Source organism: Athalia rosae, chromosome 1, assembly GCF_917208135.1.
Source record: "Athalia rosae chromosome 1, iyAthRosa1.1, whole genome shotgun sequence".
NCBI lineage: Eukaryota > Metazoa > Arthropoda > Insecta > Hymenoptera > Athaliidae > Athalia > Athalia rosae.
The window spans coordinates 12474016-12495652 of record NC_064026.1 but is presented as its reverse complement, the minus strand read 5'-3'; the positions used below and the strand labels follow the sequence as shown (position 1 = coordinate 12495652).

The 21637-nt window shown below is 46.4% G+C and overlaps 1 protein-coding gene across 11 annotated transcripts in view; it reads left to right on the top strand.

The window, feature by feature from the left end:
• LOC105687062 (mucin-4) overlaps positions 1–21637 on the top strand; it is a 198626-nt gene that overhangs the window by 88680 nt on the left and 88309 nt on the right. The gene's annotated exons all lie outside the window — the stretch shown is intronic.

The following is a 21637-nucleotide window of genomic DNA, read 5'->3' as shown; positions in this document are numbered from 1 at the left end:
TTCTGGCGGGACGATAAAAATGGCCGTTTTATTATTTACACCTGTACTCGTACCGCGTACTATTTCATTCGCATCGCGTGTCCATTTCTTCGATTATTGTGTACTCCTTCGCAGCATCCCGAGTCGGTACGCCATCGTTTTCAAATGAACGTCGTACCTACGTGAAAAATTTTCAGTGGGCCGAAAGGTTCTCGAGAGATGAAAAATGTACTTCCCGAACTTGAATACGAGCGGTCTGCTAGAGATTTTTTGGCAAAAATAGAAAAAAAAAAAAAAACTAATAGGAAGTAAGAACAGGAGGTGAAGTAAATTGTCGAAACGAAGTAGATAAGTTTACACGATAAGGGAGAGGAAATTGCTCCAGTAAAATGTACGATTTATTTTAAATTACCGGGAATAAATTCTACGGGATTATAAAATCTGAAAAATTCCTTTCCTTTTTTTTTTTTTTCCCTTTCTTCTTTTTCTTTTAATGGGGTACCTACTACTCTTACTTTCTCCCAACGTTGCCGCTACCGGCAACGTTTGCTTAGGCCGTCGGTTTAATGGGGTAGTAATAAATATTTGGGGAAGCTTTAACGCAATATACGCAAGAACTCAAACAGAATGAAGTTGAACCAAGTTGTTTACAGTTGCAGCGCTCTTCTCTCTCTTTGACCTCTTCTTCTTCCTCTCGCAGCGATTCCCTTCATCGCGAGACATGGCGGCGGGAGGGAAGGGGGAGAGAGGGAGGGAGGTAGGGAGGGAGGGAGGGATGCTTTCGGCAATGATTTTCTCTTTCTGTTACTCTACCGTACGTCCCTTCGCGTTTCCGGACTAATACCTGAATTAGGAGATAGTTTTGGTAGATATACGCGAGGGACCTCGTGATTCGGGACGGCGTGGGATTCGGGCCGAAAACCTGCTTAGGTTAATCGAATGATCGAGTCGGAGGGCGTCGAGCTTGCGGAGTATCTCTCCTGTATCTACCCCTAAAACGGAACTCGAAACATCGCGGCGGCGGTGGTTAACTTATCAATCTAGTTCGTTTTGCAGAGCCACCGAGCTGTTGGTTCGATCCATAATTTGAAAGTTTACTCGCCGACCCGAGGCGTACCGATAAAATTCCCCTCCTCGTCGCCTCCGCACTTTTGAACCCTACCGGAACTGGAATCCGGTAACGCCGCGCACTCATTTCGAAAACAACGTCGTTCCGAACTTCCGGATACCCCCTTTTGACCTCCGTTATAGACCGTGTCTAGCTGGGCGATGCATGTAACGCACGTGTGCGTACAGAGACTCGGAAGTAGTTATAACTGCGGCGTGGTACATATGTAGTACAGATTCTATGTACAAATAGCATAGATAGAGAGTATCCTCTTCTAGCTACGCGATAATCTTTGAATTATTGAATCCTATCGTGTCATCCTAAGATACCGTTTGAGGATGAAAACAAAATCTATGGTATTTATATATGGTGCCATGTACAGGGTATTGATAAATAATTGTGCGAAACTCTAGGGGTTGATATAGTGCCCCGTGTCCGGAAACGTTGATTTCGGGGGTTGCGGGGCAACGAAGGTCGCAGGTAAAAAACCCTTCGAGTTTGTTACAATTATTTATGAACACCCTGTATTTCAATATTCGAATAGCGCTACTTACTTCATCGCACGGCTATAAAGGACGTATATCCTGGCAAAAAATTGACGCCATCTCTGATGTATATATATATATTTATACGCGAAGGGGAAAAAGTTCGAAATTGCAGAATTATTTGACACCTGAAAGACGTTTCTAACTGCAAATATACGTACGGGTAACGTAATAACGTCAGACTTTTGATTCTCAAGTGATGTACACGGTTATTCGAGCCATCGGTAAATGTAAATCGGTGACGGCGGAACGACAGTTGGTTCGGTTCCGAAAATTATTATAAGCACAGCGTACAGGTATACCGCATACTGTATCGCGCATCTACGCTTAATACCTGTACGGATACGTGGACAACGGGGCGCAACCGTTGCGTCGCACATCGTTCGGAAATATAAAAGCTGCGTCGTCTGAACGCGTCCGCGTCCCGTACCGAGGGATGGGGCGACGGGGGTTAGGGGTACGTACCTACGTTATAATACACATATACACATCCGTATACATAAGCATATACGTATATAGATGTATGTTTATACGTAGACACAGTTATATGTGTAAATATATTTTATATATGCGGAAATACGAGTAACATCCTGCCAGCTACCGCTGCACCACCCCTGAATCCATATTTGTCGAGCGTATTTGCTTCGCACATACATCCGTATGTAGTATCGATTGACTCTCCGTACACCCTTCTTCCGTTTCCCTTCAACCCGCGTTTCGCGTATGCCTCCGTTCGATCGCAGCTCGGCGTGACCGCGTCGCCGCGGCCGATGCCGCCTGCTTCGGACTCGGATTTTCAGTGCAATTAATAACGGAGCGGTGTTTATTCAGGGATTATTAAGTTACTGTTATACGCGGGAGTCGTCGTGGTCGGCCGAGCCGTACGTACACACCTACGTAGCTGTACGTGCGTAAGCACACACGTGTTGGTAAAAGCTGCGACTCGAAGGTAAAACTAATTTCGAGCGGCCGTCGATGCTGAATATCGGGGTTCTACATTTCGCTCTCGCTCTGCGTTTCGTTTTTTCCATATCTCTTCTTACTTTCGTAAGACGAAATTAATCATCAATATCAACGATGCCGATATTTTGAGGTTCTCATCCGGATGAACGATAAAAATCATTTTAGTTGCGAAAAACAAGTTTGCTAATCGCGAAATTCGTCCAGAGGGTGAGCCTTCAACTTGCATTGTACGCATAGATATACCGGTCTATGCACGATATACGTGGAAGTTTGCTGTATAATATTGTTCAAGATCTGTAGACCATATCAAGATTTCAGCGAAAAACTTTATGTCGCGATAACCAAGTGAGTAGGTGTTGGGCATTTTTTTTTTCTCCAAAAAACCCTCGAAGAATAATAACGATATGGTGATTGGTGTCGACTGTTATTACACGATGCCAATGAATTTTTTGCCTGGTTTAGTGATAACAAGCGTTGGAGGTGCCTGGCTGGAAAACCTGAGAGAAAAAGAATGGGGGAACGGAGGTCAGGATTAGCCGGTCGAGTTAACACGGAATTTCCCGCGTTATAGTGCGAACCCTGAATTATACATTTATGTATTCTCAGTTTTGTGTTTTTTGTCGTCCCGCAATGTCACGGAGATGCATACTGGCATACTCGCAGTTTGCGTCTGACTCTCGTATTTGCATCGCGTCTGCTCGGGCCGAGTGCCAACTATTGAGTCACTCGAGGCACGTGTCCGCCGCTCACAATGTGCGTACGTGAATGTACGCGCGTTATAGGAAGAAGATACGGGCGAATACGCTTCCTCTTTTCCGCACTATACCTATGTATGGATTTGTAGTCACGCGTTCCTATAAAGTGACGAACGTACACCGCGATTCCCGTAGCCGAAAATTATCCACATCTCGTGACGGAATTTATTTTCTCTCCGCTACCTTTTTTCAGACGAATTTGAGGCGAAATCCTTGTGGGAGAAGCCAAACTTCTCCGGAAGTCCATTCCCCATTTTTACGTTTATTCGATGAGGAAATTCGAAAATTGAAGCCCTCCTACTATGCGATGCGCGCGGAGTCGACTCAATATTTTTCCATCTACGAGATTTTCACTCGTAGCTGGAAGTTCGGATCGAACGACTCGGCGAACCGCCTTTGAATTCGAATGGCTCGCTGACCTTCTTCCAGGCCCCCTTCTTCTCTTTTTCTTCCGCCCTTTTTCCGTTCGCCCGCTGTATTGTGCGACGAAAATACTTCGCGGTCGCCCTTAACCATTTGCGATTTCGATTTCGATTCCCTTACGGCTTCCTACTCGCCTTCGTTTCTATCGCGTAATTCTTTTCCCCGGCTATATACGTGGTTGCGATTATGTTAGATCTTTGGACTCGCTATCGCGACATTCGATGAATATTCATGCATGCTATCCCCATTTAAAACCAAAAGTATACCCACGTACTTTCACCTAGCGTGTATATTATATGTATGTATATTATACGGTTTTCACCTTTTTCACTCGTACACACTTCTTATAACGTCTACCGTCTGCAGTTTAACCTTAACGAATTTCTCGTTGTTAGTATAATTAAAACAAGCCTCAGAAAATGTCCCTTGGGGCGGGCATTTTCATCAGGCACAACTTAATGTACGTATATATTTTTTATTTCATTTTTATTATTTTTACCTTTGAGACCATAGTGTAACGCGTGTAGGTATAGAACATCTTTTGTATTACTGCGAAACTTGCGTTCGCGTAATTAGTACGGTTGAAATAAAAACTGCCATTTTACCCAGCGCACAAATGTAACACGTCGGACTTTTGCTGGAATTAACTTTAACGGTGGTCACGTGATAATATCGGTATCAAGTCGAAATTTCGGGGGTTCAACGCCGTGCAGTTTTAAGGGGAAACGTGAAAGCTGCCATGACGTTGTATCTGGGGTAGAAAAAAAAACCTCTTAAAAAAAATGAAGGCTTTAGAAAATAGTCTATATCTCGTTGAAACCGAATCCCGTTCCATGTTTTCTAATTCCGATCGATTCGCAGCGACAAGCTCTTAACTACGGCGGCGTCAGAACGGTCCGTAATCGAAAAAGTGTGTATCGCGCCCTTCCGTTTCTCAGTTCTCGATATTTGATTGCACCGCCGACGACGAGCGGCGGATGCGACGAATGAAACGAATGCGAGTATATATATATATATATATATACACGTATAAAACGGGTACGGCTAAACTGAAGTATAAATGCGGAGGACTGAAGGGTAGCGGGTGATACATGACAATCCCTGCCAGGGTGGCACTTCGCACTCTCATATTTACCCTGCAGGAAAGTAGTAGCTGCCGGTGCAGCGGTATAGGATATCCTGAAGAGGAGAAGCGAAGAGCTCGCGCATCGCTTTGCTTTCCTATCCCCCTAACATTTATGCACACTTATGTGTCGGGTGGGTAGAGGAGATCCATCTGCGACGGAGCTTAAATGCAGCATATACGAGCGAGAGAGGCTTTTCCCCTCCCGGAATCCCCTTCGCCCGTTATAGACGGACTCTTCTTTCTTCTTTTTACCCTCATTCCCTTTTTTTTTTTCTTCTCCTAGTATTATTGAACTCGATGTCATTTCCAGAGGATGTATAAGAGCTCCGCGCTTCAATTTATATTAAGTTCGGTTCCATCAAATCCAGAAAATTACCTTTTTCATCCTTAGCTTTCTCTACGTCATCTTTTCGCCTTCCCTTCCCTCCCTACCCCCGCCGCCGGCCTCGTTTTAGCCCTTTCGCTTCTACCGATGTACCCCGGTACCCTCGCGCAGTCGATCTAACCACGATTCGCGTGCGGGGGTGCACGTTATTCCAGACACGTTCTTTGAATTTATTTTAAACACGTAGGCAAGTGCACGCCTCGCAATTCTGCCACTGCCAATTTTTTGACTGCACCAATTCGACGCGGTTTCCATCCTTGTCACCTCGTACACGAAGCGGCAACGTCTACATTGCGGGGAAAATATACGAACGGACTCGCTACCCCCGCGGAATAACATGGCTCGACCGTTTTTTCGCTCACATTTTATTTTACGTCGACTAAAATTTTTGCTCATACATCCTCGGTTATCCTCGTTTTCAACTTGAAGCAGTGCATATACTATAGTATCTCGATTTTGGCGTTGGCCGCGCTCGCGGTAGGAAAACGGAAAAAACACGAAAGCTAACCGAGAGGGTACGCTATCAACACGCGTTCGTACAAGCGTGCGTGGGCGTACGAAAATAAGAAGAACAATTCACGAGTGGCGAAAAACAATTTTTGAGCCATTGCCGAACGCCGCTTTGCCTCGTAGAAAAAGACTCGGTGTGCGGGAAGCGCGAAGCGGAGGGTGGAGCGAAGAGGGAAAAAGATAAAATAGGCGGGGGGGGGGATGCTTTCGTATTGGAAGTGGCTGTTGGCGGTGCTTCGGCAGAGGACCGCAGAGGCTACTGTGCGCGAGTCGGAGGGCGGCTCGATCCTCATAAATTTATGGACCGCTACGCAGAGAGTCCAAACGTCCCAGCCGAAATACTAAACCAATGTAACAAACTGTTACCGTTGGAAGCGGCTCGACCGTTTCCCCGCTACGATCGTCACGCCGAATAGATTTCCCCGAGAACCCGTGAAACAAAAAGCTCGAAGACTTTACTTGGCCGGCGCGGGGACCGAAAAACGAAATATCCGCAGATACATGTATACATATACGTACACAGGTGTCGGTTACACGTGTACGCCCCGTATTTTATGGGAACCTATTTTGGATTGTGTTAGTCCGTGCATCGTATATTTACCTCGCGTACCGTCGCCTTTGAATGAATGAAGGGGGGTTATCGGGAATCGCGACATTGAGACGTTGCCGAGTGCAGCGTTGTACGACAAAAGCTATAAATCAGAGATTTTCTGGTTTCCCCGACGTTATCATCGGGGTAGTCACCCGTTAGAAGGTGCGAGCAGTTGGTTCAGAAATCACTATAAATGGTAATGGAAAGCCTGCACTCCTCTCGGTTCTCCTCGCTGATCCCGTTGGTACCGTAGGGGAGGGGGTGGGGCGAGGCACAGCCCGGTTTGAAAATGTAATATTTCTTCCAACTCTAGCGTAAATAATACCGCTTCGCGATCCTTTTCTCTCTCTCTGTTCCCTTCTTCGCCGTTAACCGCCGCCCACGCCCTTCGCCGTATTTTTTCTCCTTTTTCTTTTTCGTTGTTTTGTTTTCTCAAATGTATATATATATATATATGTAACGCGCAACCCTTTTGCCAGACGCGAAATCGCTACGACCGTTTCGATCCCCGCGGTGCAGGGTTATATTTTGCGAGGGAGGAAACTGAGGGATGGGGGATTAGGGATCTTCGAAACGAAATGTTCCGAAAGCACCATTGGAGGACAACAAAGCGAGGAGCTTGTGTCATTGTAAATTTTAAATAATCGTTAATTTATCGTCCGTTCGAAGCATAGCTTCGGAGGGTATGTACGACAAAAGCTGTTCGAGGCAAAATAAAACCAAATAAAAATATTTCAACTTTTCAATCGTCCGTATACAGCTGCGATGCTCCCCCAGTTTTGACTGAAATTTTATTTTCCTTCTGACCGCCGTACAAGTACGGCCAGATGTATATAGTTATAAAATAACTTCCGTATAGAGAGTCGAAGGAGTCTGGAAGATAGCTTCTTATCTTCGCAAAGCTTAAAGCTCCTCCAAAAAGTTTCACGCGAAAGTATGTAACAAACGTTGGTATATATGTACCACGTACGGTACATACATGGCATGGGTTGTACCTAGTTGTTATATACAGCTACGGCTTACATCCAGTCTGCTACACTCGTGTACGTACACCTATACCTATATGCTCACGTATGTATCTTATGTATACATATACATACTTACGTGGGCGGAGGAGATATGTATACCTACGTATGGGTAGTGGAGGAAGACTTTTTGGTACAGGAGCGTTGAAAAGTCGGGAATCACACCTGCATTATGCAACAGCCCTGCGGCACGACGATGCTTCGTCCGCCATTTGCAAACTCTCCCAAGCGGTACTAAATCTCTGGATGTCCCTCCGTGTCCCTCTTACGTCTCCTTGTTTTCTTCTCCTCTCCTCGTCCTCTCGTTTCCACTCCCGTATAACTGTAACTCGCCTTCTTTATTTATCTTCGGTTTTTTTTTTTTTTTTCATTTCTTTTTCTTTTTTTTCATTCTCATTCTTTATTAATGCGCCGTACACCGTTTCATTCAACCTGCAGCAACACGTGATCTTTCGACCTTGCGGACTCTGGGATCTTGTCGCGTGTAAGCGGAGAACAAAAATTATCCCCCCCCCCCCCCCCCCCCCGCCACCGTTTCGAATCCACGAGCAACGATCGAGGACCGAGCGATTGAATGTTGGCAGACGGCGACCCGGGTACGGTACAGAGACCTGGCTTTCAAAAGCCAAAATCAGGGAAAACTCGGTGAACTTTGGACGCCACGTAGGTGAGGAGGAGTCTCCGAAAGTTTTAGCGTCGAGGCGGCGGTCGCGCTCCGCGAATCGAACGGTGGCGGGGTCGTTATCGAACGCTAGCTTCCAACGCTTCTGGTTTTACTTTTAGTTGAGAAGTTGGCGTTTGCTTGGTGAAAACGTTAACGACGCCGTACCCACCTCGCGCGATATCATCATCCACAAGCGTACAGACCCGCACACTCGTGCGATCGGAAAGTAATTGATTTCGTTCCTTGACGCCTCCGCCCACGTATAATTTGCCACCGACTCGAATCCTTCAATCACGCGAGGTATCGACGAACGAACGAAGTGCATCGGGGGAATAGCTATATGTTGTCGGAAGCGAATCCGAAGGTTTGCGACAATCGACGGATAATTTATTTGAAAAGAGTCGCAGGCGCGATGCAACGAAGCGAATATCGGATAGCGGGGTGCTATTCGTAATTTGTCTTTCTCGGCGATGTCGTTTCGCAAAAATACGATCCGACGACGGACGACGGACCCGCTTAAAGACGAAACGAAAAAAGCCTGCACCGAGAACACGACGTATACGTTTAGTTTAAAAACGAAGAACGAACGTGAGAATGAGAAACCAGGACACGGGTAGAGAAATCCGTGCGCGGTGCAGCTTATTGTTAGAATCGCGTAGATTATGAGTGCGTCGTTACGCAAATTAACCTTTAGCGACATGCAGTGGTGAGCTGCAACCGAGAGACTCCTGGCCAGAAGCCAACTCAGCTAAGGTATATTTGTTTGCGACGATTCTCGGCTTAATGTCTTTCGAAGTTTTTACCCTTTCGTAATAATTTCAATGAGAAAACGTACGAAATATCATACCGTCGGCAAATCATATTTTCAAATACATTTGTCGCGTTTGCATGCCGCTCCGTGGATCCCCCCGAAGTATAAAGAAAATCGTTCGTGGAAATTCGCAATAAAATTTTAAGTGGGTACTTCGTTCCTACCCTGTTTTGCCGAAACCCAATAGGTAGAGTAACGCAAAGTACACGCGCGCGCGTATGCATGTATATATGTATATATATAAATATTGTATGTAAAGGCGAGTATACAACGCGCGATTACTTTGGAAGCTAAATACCGACCGCAGAGGCTGCCGCCAAGGAGGAAGAGGAAGTATAGAACGAGAATATGGGAGAAAGGAAAAGGAAATTAGAGAGGGAGAAGTTTCTCGTGTCGGTGGTACGTTGGTTTTAATGGGAGCTGAGCGTCGTCGCTTCGGGAACTTTAATTTCGCGGGGAATTGCCGTCGGTGGGGGCTTGTCCACACCTCAACTTCCGGCTGCCCGGTAATTAGTCGGCATTACGAATGTCTCCCTCTCAGATTCTCTGAATTATACGCGAGCCTTCGTACGTTAGCGTGTAATAAACCGTCGGCCGAGGGAGGAAAACCGCGGCAAATAAATATGTACCCTAATTTTTCGAAAAAAAATAGTTTTTCTATTACACAACACGCGATCCGATTGGCAGAATCGCACGCCAACGCTCGTCAACGACAGAAGTGTCGTCGATCTGTCTGGAAATCACTCGAATTCGAAACACTGCGCGACACGCCCTTCGTCCCCGCCATATAATTACATAGGTGTAATTACGTTTGTATTGCAGGTACGTGAGAACTACGTACCTGTGTACATAACGTGGCTACGTAACGATACTTACAGAGTTTCTCAACTTGTGATATTACTGCCGCGTAGAATAGAAGGTAGTAGTATCTCGCGGAGTAGAGGCGAAGGGTTTTCGGGCGGTGGGAAGGCAAAGGGGAGCGGAGGAAAGCTTTAAGCGGCTTTCGAAGAGTGGCGATAGGAGGTGGGCTCGTTTCACCCGAAGCCGTGTGGATAAAGAGGGGAAGAAGGTTGGGGGATAGGTGGAGTATAAGGTTGGTACTTACGCGACGCGTCGGGAGAGCACTGTGTTTCCGTGGCAATGCTAATATTTGCGATTCGATTCGGGCGCGGGTTCTGTGTGTGTGTGCGTGTGTGCGTGTGTATTTTTCTCCTTTCCTTTTTTCATTACTTTCTTTCGTTCTTTCTTTCTTTTTGTTTTTTTTTGTTCTTTTTTGTTTTTTTTTCTCTAAAACTTTCTCGGTTCTACACCCGCGGAAAGCGAACGATGGCCACCTACCGTGCACCGGTTTTACCGTGGGGCCCGTCGTCATCACTTAGCAGTTTTATACCACCATAGAAGTCGTCGAGTTTTGATGAAATTTCCTTACCTCCGGGCTGAAAGGAATCACCTCCCTCACCTACCGCTATCGAGATTATGCTAATTCGGGGTGATATTCACCCCCACGCCCGTCCCCCCAACCGTGCACATCCACATCCATGCGTGTATAGCTGTGTATCGCTACAATGAAAGATTTCACCGCGTCCCCTGTATCTGTGAAAAATGTATAAGAAAATAGTGAGGTTGCATTATCAGGAAGAGAATTATATACGATATTCCGTTATCTTCTTTTCTTTCTATACTTGTGAAACGGATGTTCGGTGATTCAGAACAGTACGATAAAACCGGTTCAAAGAAATGTTCGACATCCAAATTCGGTATTTTACGAGATCATGCGGACTCGCCGCCATATACCAGAAAACACATCAGCGCTTTTCATTGGAAATGCGATGATTCGAAAATTTTCACTTCAATCCACATACTTATGCGTGGGCAAATTCAAGTACGTATATTCCTTTTGACTAGACGTTATTTTTTCCGTCTCTCGAAGAATTCATATTCTCCGGATTTTGGCTGATCGCATCTTTTTCCGTTCATTTTTCCTAAGGGTATTGGAAAATTATTGATTTTCTTATTGTTTTTGGGTAATTCTTCAATTTCCGTAAACTTTGCGTCGATGAAATTGGAAGCGACGCGTTCAGCTTTTCGTTCCGTCGGTGTAACGCCGTAAGGTTGTCACACGGGGGGGGGGGGGGGCATGCCGTGCGCGAAAATAAGTCCGAGGTGTAAGCGTACCCGTTTGCTTTATACCTTGCGCCGTATACTTTATACCTTATAGCAGAGGGTATCGCGCCAGGAGTATAACTTTTTCATTTCCGCATCGCTTCCGTCGAGGCGGAGTGTCACGTCGCTTCGCGCGAATATCTTTTCTACGTGAGGCTCTTGAATAAACATGCGGTGGCGTATGTATGAGAGAGCTCCTCTCACAGCGTCCCATGAGTTGGAACGGAGACAGTGACTGTAAGGAAAAGGAACGGGGGAGGGGGAGGGGGAACTTACCGAGTAACGTAACGCAGGGGGTTTCGGCGTAGAGCGGCGCGTACTGCCGTTACGTATAAACGATGAAAAATGTTACCCAGGTCACCCCGCGTGGAACAAAAGCTCGTGTGATAAGGTGCGCGTACATTTAACTTAATTACCGTGACGCTGGTCCTGCTCCTTCGCCCTCTCTTTCTTCCTTTCTTCTTCCACTCCTTCTTGTCTCTTGCCACCGCCATCCCCGGATATGTTTACGTACATATATATATATATATCTGCATACAAGAGTGAAGAGAAAAATGAAGGAGATTTCCGGTCTCTAGATGGACAATGGAGTAAAAGAAACGCGAAACAGAGATCAAGATTACGATCGCGATTCCTCCCTGTTTTGTCAAATGACACAAAGGGCAAAACGGAATGAAAAACAAAAGTCCGACCCTGATGTCTACTTTCCATCAATTTTTTCTGCTTCAATTTTACTTCGTCATCCTCTTCGTAAGGGGGTTTAGTGACAAAGGTGCACGTGCCCGCGCACTTTTGTTTTAGGATTTCCGAGCTTTTCGGTACGTCCCCTTTCGAGTCACCGCGAAATTATGTACGACAGCGTATAACACGGCTATATATCCCCGGGATATTTAAGCGGCGATTCAATTGTTCTCCTACGTACATTTCATCGCGGATTACCGAATTCTTACGAGTTATGACTGCGAGATGGTTGTCCGCTTCATTTCACACGGTGAGAATCTTCTGGAACGTTGCGTGCCTCGCATAGTCCTTTTATACATGCGTTAAATGTTCGAAGGATGTACGTAAGCGCGAGCATGAAAATCGGACAATTTTCTTATCGGCCAAAGTGCAGTGCTCCCTCTGATCTCGAATTCCAGCTGCGACAAGAATGACAATTCAAAGAGCTCTCGCGTTTTTTCTTGGGGTCGAGCAAGACGATTGCACCGCTGACGAAACGTATCAAAGCATTTCTCCGCCGCGTATGGTCAGATCGAGCGTAGGGTTTCACAAATTTCTTTCTGTATATAAATATGAGTATACCGGTATAAGTGTGCGTTCGCGTGTGCGTGTGCGTATAATATAACGCAACCTTTGTATATCGTGTGTAACAAAAGTGAATTAATTAACCGCCGCTGAAGGGTATACCCGGGCAGCAAAATAAAGCTAATAAGAGGAAAGAAGAGCTCGAGTGCTTACGGCGCTTTTTACCTATAGATCGTACGTATCCTATTTACAAACGCACACAGAAACGCATTATATATATATATATATACTTACATACGTCTACTCGTACAGTAGAGCTGTCCTGCTCGCAGGATGGATGTGTTCGTATGTGGCTGGTGTTCATTCGCACGTAAGCATCAAGCAGTAGCGACTACTTTATAAGCGGTAGGCATACAAACTCTATGCGTGCCGCATGTGTGCGCGGGTATAAATAGAAGGCGGGGGTGAACCTTTCTGGGGGTTAGACGAGAACGGGCCAAGCAGAGGTCTACGCAGTGAACCTACCTCTTCTCGTTAAGTATGCAGCAAATATTGGGATATTCAGGCGCAGCTCTCAGGCCTACGAAATACGCGGTGATGACAACACGTAAGATACCCTATGAGGGATACGCGTCGAATAGACGGCCCGTGACCTTGACCTTTCGTGCACCGTGGTAGCGATATATGCGTCAATGACGCTTCCCTGGTTAGACTACGTCGGATTTTTCTTCACCCCGACAACGTCTGTTCGAAAAATGATGTGAAATTCAACGATTTCATAAGAGAAATGGTTGGGTACTCACGAATCGATAACCACCGTTAGGAGGTATACGTGCAATGAAAATAATGGTTTTTTCCGAGGCTCGTAAAAACGGGTTTATTGATTCACACGTTACATACTATGGAGCTTGCACGGTTCGGTATGATGACCGAACGTGATAAAATCAGGCTGACTATAGAACTGCTGCGTAGACGACAACAAAACCCGAATTAAAAAAAAAAAACAAAACAATGACGAACAAATGGGAGACAACAAAATAATACACACGTACAATATAAATCTATGTTCGGTTGTATCGTACGTACGTGTACGCCAACGAAGTGAAATCCGGAGCTTGAGCTTTTGGATTTGTTTAATGGGGCGTCGTACGTACGGATCACCGCGCCATTGCTGTTACTGCGCCTTTTTCGCCGGAGAATAATGCCGCGGTTGTAATATATAACGCACACTACCACGCTGCTGCTGTGCTGGGTGTATACCCGAGAAAAAGTTGGAACGATCCTCCTAAGCGAAACGATTAATAACGATAATTTTCGTTCGTCTAACATAACTGGGAACTCTCCGGCGGAGCGACAGAACTTCTCTCATATTTCCCATGCCACCCTGCGTTTACGTACGTATATAGATATAGTCAATGTAATGTACTCCGCCCGCTCTGGAGGACACGTACCTCGAGCTCACGCCACTCACCCCTGATTCTCCGGTCGAAATCACCTAACGGATGATCTCAAGTTTACCTATAATCGAACCTATTATTTCGAAAATTTGTTTTTTATCGAGCTTCTCTCTTGCTGGAATAAAATCGTTCGAAGATATTTTCCTATAAATCACACGTCTCTGCGTACTTTGGAATTTTTACAACGATGTGGCGCGATAAAATAAATCCTCCGATTCGTCTGGAAGTGGGAGAAATTGCCGTTTCCGATTTCGTAACTCGTACGATAAGCTAATGTAAGCCTTTCAATCGTCGCGGTCTCATGCGAAATACGCGCGTATATATCGACGCCTCGCATATTTAAAGAAGTTTCGCGATTTCGTTACACGTATCAGATATTTCAAAAGTCTTGTTCGCTCGAGAGACCGTGCCAAAAACAGCTGACGATGAGTCCGATATACGTGAGAAAAAAGCAGATGAGAAACAGAAGATTATTGTTTATCTTTAATGCGAAATGAAAGGAGATAATACGCGGAAAAAATCCGTCCTGTATATTCGGCCTGATAAACGATTCCGAGAAGGACCGGGCCTAATCTAAACTGTGACATTTCCGACGGAACTGAAGCAGGAATTCACGGCTTTCCGAAATCCGTGGGATCAGCGCCCTTGAAGATCGAATCCCTTGGCGAAAATTCATTGAAATATTCAATCGCGCTTATGGATCGGGGGACGGTAAGAGCGACGTTCGGGGGCGTATTCTCGCAACATGGCCGCCTTTTCGCGTGCACAGATTTCAGGCCTACTACTCCCCGAAACCGCACCGTACCTGTGTCCCTGCGGGGGGACTACTATAGATTTATAACCAGATACGCATCGTTGCGAAACTCTCGCAACTCTATACTCGGCGTGTACCACGCTCCCCTAATTGCTGAGGTAACCCTTTGTTCGAAAAGCGAAACCCGGCGTCGATAGGAAATAGGTTTTTTCCGGCGTTCCGAACCCGCGGCATCCCTCCCCTAATCCACCACAGCTATCGTAACGTCCGATGTCATTACGCGCGATGACGCGATACAAAGTGACAGTCCTCGTTAAATAATAAAATATTTGACGGAGGCGTACCTGAGGGGGCGCCGCTTCGTTCGCGTCTTCCGCGATAACAGGGTGGATCTCGACGCCGCGGCACTCGCCCGATATCAAAAAACCCACAGCCGAAGGGATACGGCGAACGTTGCGAGTGTCCGTAAAATGTGGTTATCTCACTGCTCGAGGCGTACACACCGATAACAAAATATTATAGAAATAGTGAAACGAGGGCTTCGTAAGAACGACCCGACACCGTCAACGTTTCGGATCAGAGTGAATTACCGAACCTGACGAGACAGCGCGCTCACGTGCAGCCAGCGACTCCGGCGTCACGATATTCACTCTGTATAGATAAATCCACACGGAAATTACGATTTCTGACGAAGATCGATAACCGGCGATTATCGTCGAATGATTATCAAACTCCGCGACGTATAAGATACCCCCGTATCGTTCAACCGCTGTACCAATTTCACTCCGAGTCGCTCGTTTTTCAACTTGCGTAGTTTCAGTTTTTTTTCCAAAATTTCCATCGTTGTAAAATCATAAACAACTCGGCTTCGCGCTTTTATGCATACAAATTTCCTTATCCCATCCCATCGAAGGTGTGTGTGCGCGCGCTCCGGTTTCAAAATTTACTACCCAACACCGATACAGACTCTGCAAACTGCAGGTATCGGCTACACTGGTACCATGCAGAAGCGGTTCTCGTTCGGTGTATCCGTGTAACCAACGTGGGTGATGCACCTTGAGATTTAGTTTGTTCGCAGAAAACTTTACCCATAATTTCGAAGGGGTTTAGAATCTCGGTGTTATTATTGGCAGGTATTTAAACCAAACTGCCGAACCTCCACTTCGACGAAGCTTAGTTGCATGTAAGCGCACGTAGCTCCGATACCGTTGTACTACACCTATACGTCGCGCGTACTACACCGCGCACAGTGTGTAAATTTCATATTTAAATTCCAGTAAGTACGAGTGTCTTCCCTCGCAAAGCATTTCCCACCGTAGTTATATCGAGGTGTGTACATGGATAGATGGACGCGTATGTAATATATTCATACCAGATATACACGTGAGCAGTTGTCGAGTACATACCGGGTATACCCGTACTATTCGCTAACACTTATTGTTGGGTCTTGTACGACGCGTAGGTATACACCCCACACCCGCATACCTGTACGCGTGAGCGGTGAGGGTTGGTTTATACGCGGAAGAGAACGCGAGAGGACCTACTATCCCTCCGTACCTGCCGTGCGTACAAGGGTCTCTAATTTATAGTCGTAATATAATATGAGGGGGAGGATCTAGTTAAGCCGTTATTAGCGAATGTGGATCCCGACGCCGCTGCGGTGATCCCGAAGCCCGCCGCAGGAATTTTGTGATTCTCTCTCGCCCGTACCTAGTCCCGTTTTATTATTTTCCTCGCGGTGACGAGCCGCGAGAATCGCGCGGAAAGGTACGAGGGAAGGAACGACCGGAAGGGTGGGAGGGCCTCTTTATTTTATAATCAAGTCGGTCGGTCGATCCGTCGGTCGGCCGTGGCGTGACTGCAGCACCCCAGAGGAGCTAATCGCCCTCGCACCCCGACGTAGGTACGTACACGCGCGCACACGCACGAGGTAAACCTACGCCGAGGTATTAGCCGTCGCGCGCGGTTCGCTGGACAAAAATGATCGAACCGAGGGGGAGAAAGGCGTCGGTACCCCCAGGACCGACGCGTCTGATCGTCGCGTACGGTGAACCGTTGGCATCACGAAACGCCGCGACGTACAGGGACGTTGCACAACAACACAAATCTGAATCGGTATTGACGAGACGACCTCGGAGAATTCGTTTCACACGCATATGTATACAAGTTTGCGAACGTGAAATTATATTCGTGCGGGGGATTTGCGCGTCAACTCGGCGATCCTCGTTCGGCGGGACGAGATCAACGATTATTTTTCTTTCACAGCTAATTTCTCAAATTTTTCTCCCGTACAATCGGAAACGACTCGAAACGGTGTCGCGACGGTAGATTCGACTCATCTACAATTGACCCGCTCGGAGTGGTCTCTTCGTAACTTTACCGCGTACACCGCGGAACGGTCTTCGCGGTGGGACGTTGGGTATTAAACGATCGGTAGAAGTCCTTCGTACGGGGTAGAGTGGAGACGCGTATCTACCGGACGACGTTGGGCAGTTTGATTGATCGCGTTGTTCGGTGATCAATGTCTCTGGGCCACTCACCGACGCCCTCTCGGCCTCGCTTTATCACGGAGACCCCCGCTTCTTTTCCCTCTTCCTTCTCTCTCCTTTCGTCTCTCGCGCACCGCGGCCAATCCCGGCGGCGGGGTCTTCTCGCTCGTAAATTCAACATCGGATTATGGATTCAAGTTCCATCCTCGCGCGATCAACCCGAATGCAAACCCCTCGGATCATCCCTTACTTTCCTTGAATTTTTCGGGCGCGCACGTCCGTCGCCGCGAATTTCTACAAATCTGGTAGTGTATGATGTACACGTAAGCGAGATGGCGCGAAATACATTGCTTCGTAACCATTTTTTTTTTTCTTTTTTTTTTCCCTTACAAATCAGTAGCTGCGCTAATTGAATTCCTTTTGTGATTTTTTTTCGACCTGGAGCACCTGTACGCTGGACCTTTTATCACTTCGTCTCTCGTTTTACGTCCGAATTCGTATAGCCGCCTAGTGGTCTATAGATTTACGGCGCAAATTTGATAGATCATTTTTTAGGACCCTTGAAAGCTCAGTTCCGGACGAGGAAAGGCTAAGGGCTTGAGATGGGAGGACAGGCTTCGAAGTATACCCTATGCCCACCTTTACCTAAACCACAATCTCGCCTCGCGTATCTGTGCGCGTGTGTGTACGTACCTTGTGTTCACCTTTACCTTATGCATCCACTTTATCCGACGCGTATCGTGTGCGTATGACGTGCGTTATAAGGTGTTCGTACAGTAGAGACATGCGAGGATCAAATATAGCTGGTTCGAAGCTTTCGAAGGTTCGGTTGCACGCGGTGAACGTGGATCGAGGAAAATATTGGACAGCCGGTAGCCTCTGACGTGGCCGAATCTTGGAGAGTTTTCATTCTCCTCGGATCGACGGAGTACGGACGGACGGACGGACGGACGAAAGAAGGCCTTCGCAATTCTTTATTTTTATTATTTTTCTCTCTTCTCCTTTCAGCCGCCCTTCTTTTTTTCCGCTCTTTTTCAAAGTATTCTGGTCACGTACCTGTATGTATAAAAATGGCTTTTGCGTTCTATCGACTATTTCGGGTCGCTGTCGACAAAAGGGGATGGAATATTCCTAAAATTTTTTCTTATTTTTCATCAAACTTACACGTACGTGCAGAAAACAACGAAAAATCATTTGTCTACAACGTATTCCATTCCTATTCACCTAGCATTTAAACGATTCCCAAAGTTGTGCGAACGTTGCACCCTGTTGTAGAAAAGCAGTGGTAAAATATGAAGATGGTTCGTCGGGAGAGGCGAGGTCCATCTCGATCGTATCGAACAAATTTTTACGAAATTTTCGGGGTGCCCCATTCCGCTCCGCGCTCCCCCGACGTACATACGTGGAAAAGCTTTTGCCATAGGTTGAGATTTCTCTCGAAATATACACGGCGAGCGAAAGCTGCGTCGCCAAATGAACGCAGAGATGGAATCGAATCGGATTATAGCACCGGCTGCTGATTTTCTATGGAACCCCAGACACTCAGACTCCTCCTCGTCCCTTCGGCCTCGCCTCGTCTTATTCACGATAAATTCTAAGCCCGGAGTTCGTACCGTCCGATATAAACCACGTCTATACGTACGCCGTGTACACGGTATAGATAGATTGATATAGAGATACAAACGAGGCATTTAACCCCCAGGTGCGCGGGGCACGGCGTCGCGTTACGCGTAGTTTTTATCGGCGCCTGATTACTCGAAAAATGACGAAGGGCGCGTGTGCGAGATCCATACGGTGCGATGTGATACGACGCGGGTCGTAGAGATTTTTGTAGATCGCGGTAAACGTGATCCTCTGTACAAGGGAAATCAATAAATGTACGGAGGGTATACGGGAGTGCGGATATAGAGAAAAAAAAAGAAAGAAAAAAAGTCCTCGCGAGTATTCGATTCTCTGGGGGAGTTTATTTATTATTATTTTGAATACGCGGACGACCACCGCGGGGCATGTCCCTCAATTTATGAGTATATGTATACCTATGCGGTATATACGGTATTCTATATTTAATACATACCTAAAGCCATAACAAATTTGGCTGCAGACGGACGAACGAGCGAGCTGTTCTAGCGAAGCGTAAATTTTCGAACGAATCGGGACGACAATGGGCAGCAGTTTTCCCACCCTCTTTCCTCTTTCCTCTTTCCTCTCTCCTCTTTCCTCCATCCCTTTTTCTGCTCCGGTCGACGTTGCGCTGCCGCTGCTGTCCCTTCGTCGGGAATCCCTGCAGCACGTTACGCGAAGCGTGGAAATATATTGGAGTTGTATACGGAAGGGTGGTGTCGAGAATATTGCGACCAATCGGCAGCTTGACCAATTATACGAATGACAGACGCGTTCGTCCGGAGAATAACCCGGAATTAAAGTCAAATATCTGAGCCTTTTGATTGGCGTTGAGTCCTCCGTCCGTGCTCCTCTGTAAACCCGCACGTGGCTTATTTCTGCTTTATCGCATTTAGTAACACTTTGTATCGTCGCACATTCGTACGTATTGTACATGTATTATTTGCATCGATACGCGGTTACAGGTTCACCATATATGTATACGACTTCATCGAGAATGTACTTAGAAATTTTTGGCAGACCCGAGCTTATTTTCTCGCAGCAATTCACCAAAATGTCGAAGCGCGTTTTTCCCAAACCACCTAATGATATGTATACGCTCACCAACTCGCAAAACTCTGATTTATACGGACCCAACTCTTCTCTCTCTTTGATTTTCCATCTCGTTTACTCTTTCACAGGTTTTTACTGCACGGGTTCCTCTTTTTTCCTACGACCGACGAGTCTTTGCCGTTGTTTACTCTGCGTCAGCTTCTGGGGTCACCCCAAAACCCGAACCCGCAGCCCCTCGGACTCCGTTCGCTTCTCCGTCTTTCCTTCTCACTATTTTGATTTCTCTCTTTTCCCCCCCTTGCCCCGCCCCCCATTTCTCCGCCCGATGGCTCCGGTGGACGACGACCTCGAGTTTTTATCGCCGGCACATTTTCGTCAACAAGCCGATCGTAAAGTCAAACGACGTAGGAAGGAACGAGAAAAGTTGACGCGCGAAAGGATCCTAAGGGCGGCCGGTAAAAGTTATTGCTAATTTCGTCCTGTAAATAACCCAGTAAACGACAAGTAGTTCCTTCTGAACGCGGAGGGAGCTGCCGGATCGATTTACATTTTCCTACTTCCGGAAGCCCAACTTCGATATTGACCTCGATAATAATAATAACAGTAATAACGGTGGCAACACATCCTCACCGGTGGTTCGTTTCACTCAACTATAATCACGCGCCGTTCCTCGCACGTGTGAATCCCTCAACTTTTCGCGCACCTGCGGCAGGAGAGCAGCCGAGAAAGAAAGAAAAAAAAAAAAAACAGCAAAATTATAAACACGTCGAAGGATAAGAAGCATTAGAATAGAGTCAACTATCGACTTTTTCTCATTTTCACTCACGTTAGATTATAGATGATGAATAGATGCGCTGTATAGATACCTGTGATAATAATGCTCGGGGTGACCCTGCGCTCTACTTTCAACTTTGTGCAACTAGCGGGTACGTCGAGTAGCCACATTCAAAAATCCATTTGGGAATATGAACATTAAAATAGACGACTCGCGTCACATACCGCCGCCGCCGCTAGCTGCAGTTTCTACATTTGTCAGTGAGAGTGGTTAGCGGGTATTGCAGCTGCCGTGTGAATATTGCACGGGTGTATCGCGGAGACGCGCCGTACACGCGTGCGGTGGAAAGTAGGGACGATCGGTTGACCGTGTAGATTGGACTACTCCGTACAAAAGCGTGCGTCAAGCGTTGCACTTCCCACGGACTGGCCGTTCGATCATCACCGTACTTTCCTCTGTGCGACGTTATGTATACTCGAGCTGTAGAGATTGTACGACTGTAGGGTAAAGTCGGAAAAGATGCCCCGGTGGGAGGGACGGCCGATCATAGACATTTCGTGGAAATGCCCGTGAAATTTCGCTACCGAATTTTTTCACAGTCATCAGCGTTCATATTTTTACATACGCATACATATTTTTTGCTTCGAAAATAATTCACTTCGTCGTAACGTAATAACGCGTCGTTCCGACGTAACGCGAAGTATACTCTACGCGGAATTCGGGTGCTGTGCTCGAACAGCTAGAAAATTACATATTGTAGGGAGCATTTGACGAAGGCCAATTAGCGAAATGGAATGGAGCGCTGTACGGCGTGGCGTCCATTCGTCGTATATATATATATATATATATATATATATATATACATCGACCCTCCACTCGAGGATCGAATTATTATTCCATGGAGTTTCGAGTATCGCGAATAATTTTATTTTTTTTTCGCCTTTTTTTCATCCACTCTTATAATATGCCATTAAAGGATGTAATTACGTAACTAACGTTTCAGGTATTCATTCGATTTTATTCTCCATCAACGATCCGAATCACGTCACGAGCTGAGAACCAGAGGGGCGTACTCTAAAAATTGAAAAGATGCGACAGTCCACTCGAATACTCGAGTATTCCGAAATTGCGCCGAACTGGCTGCCAGACGTGCGTCTGCGGTAAAGAATGAAAAATATTTTGCGGCGACAAATTT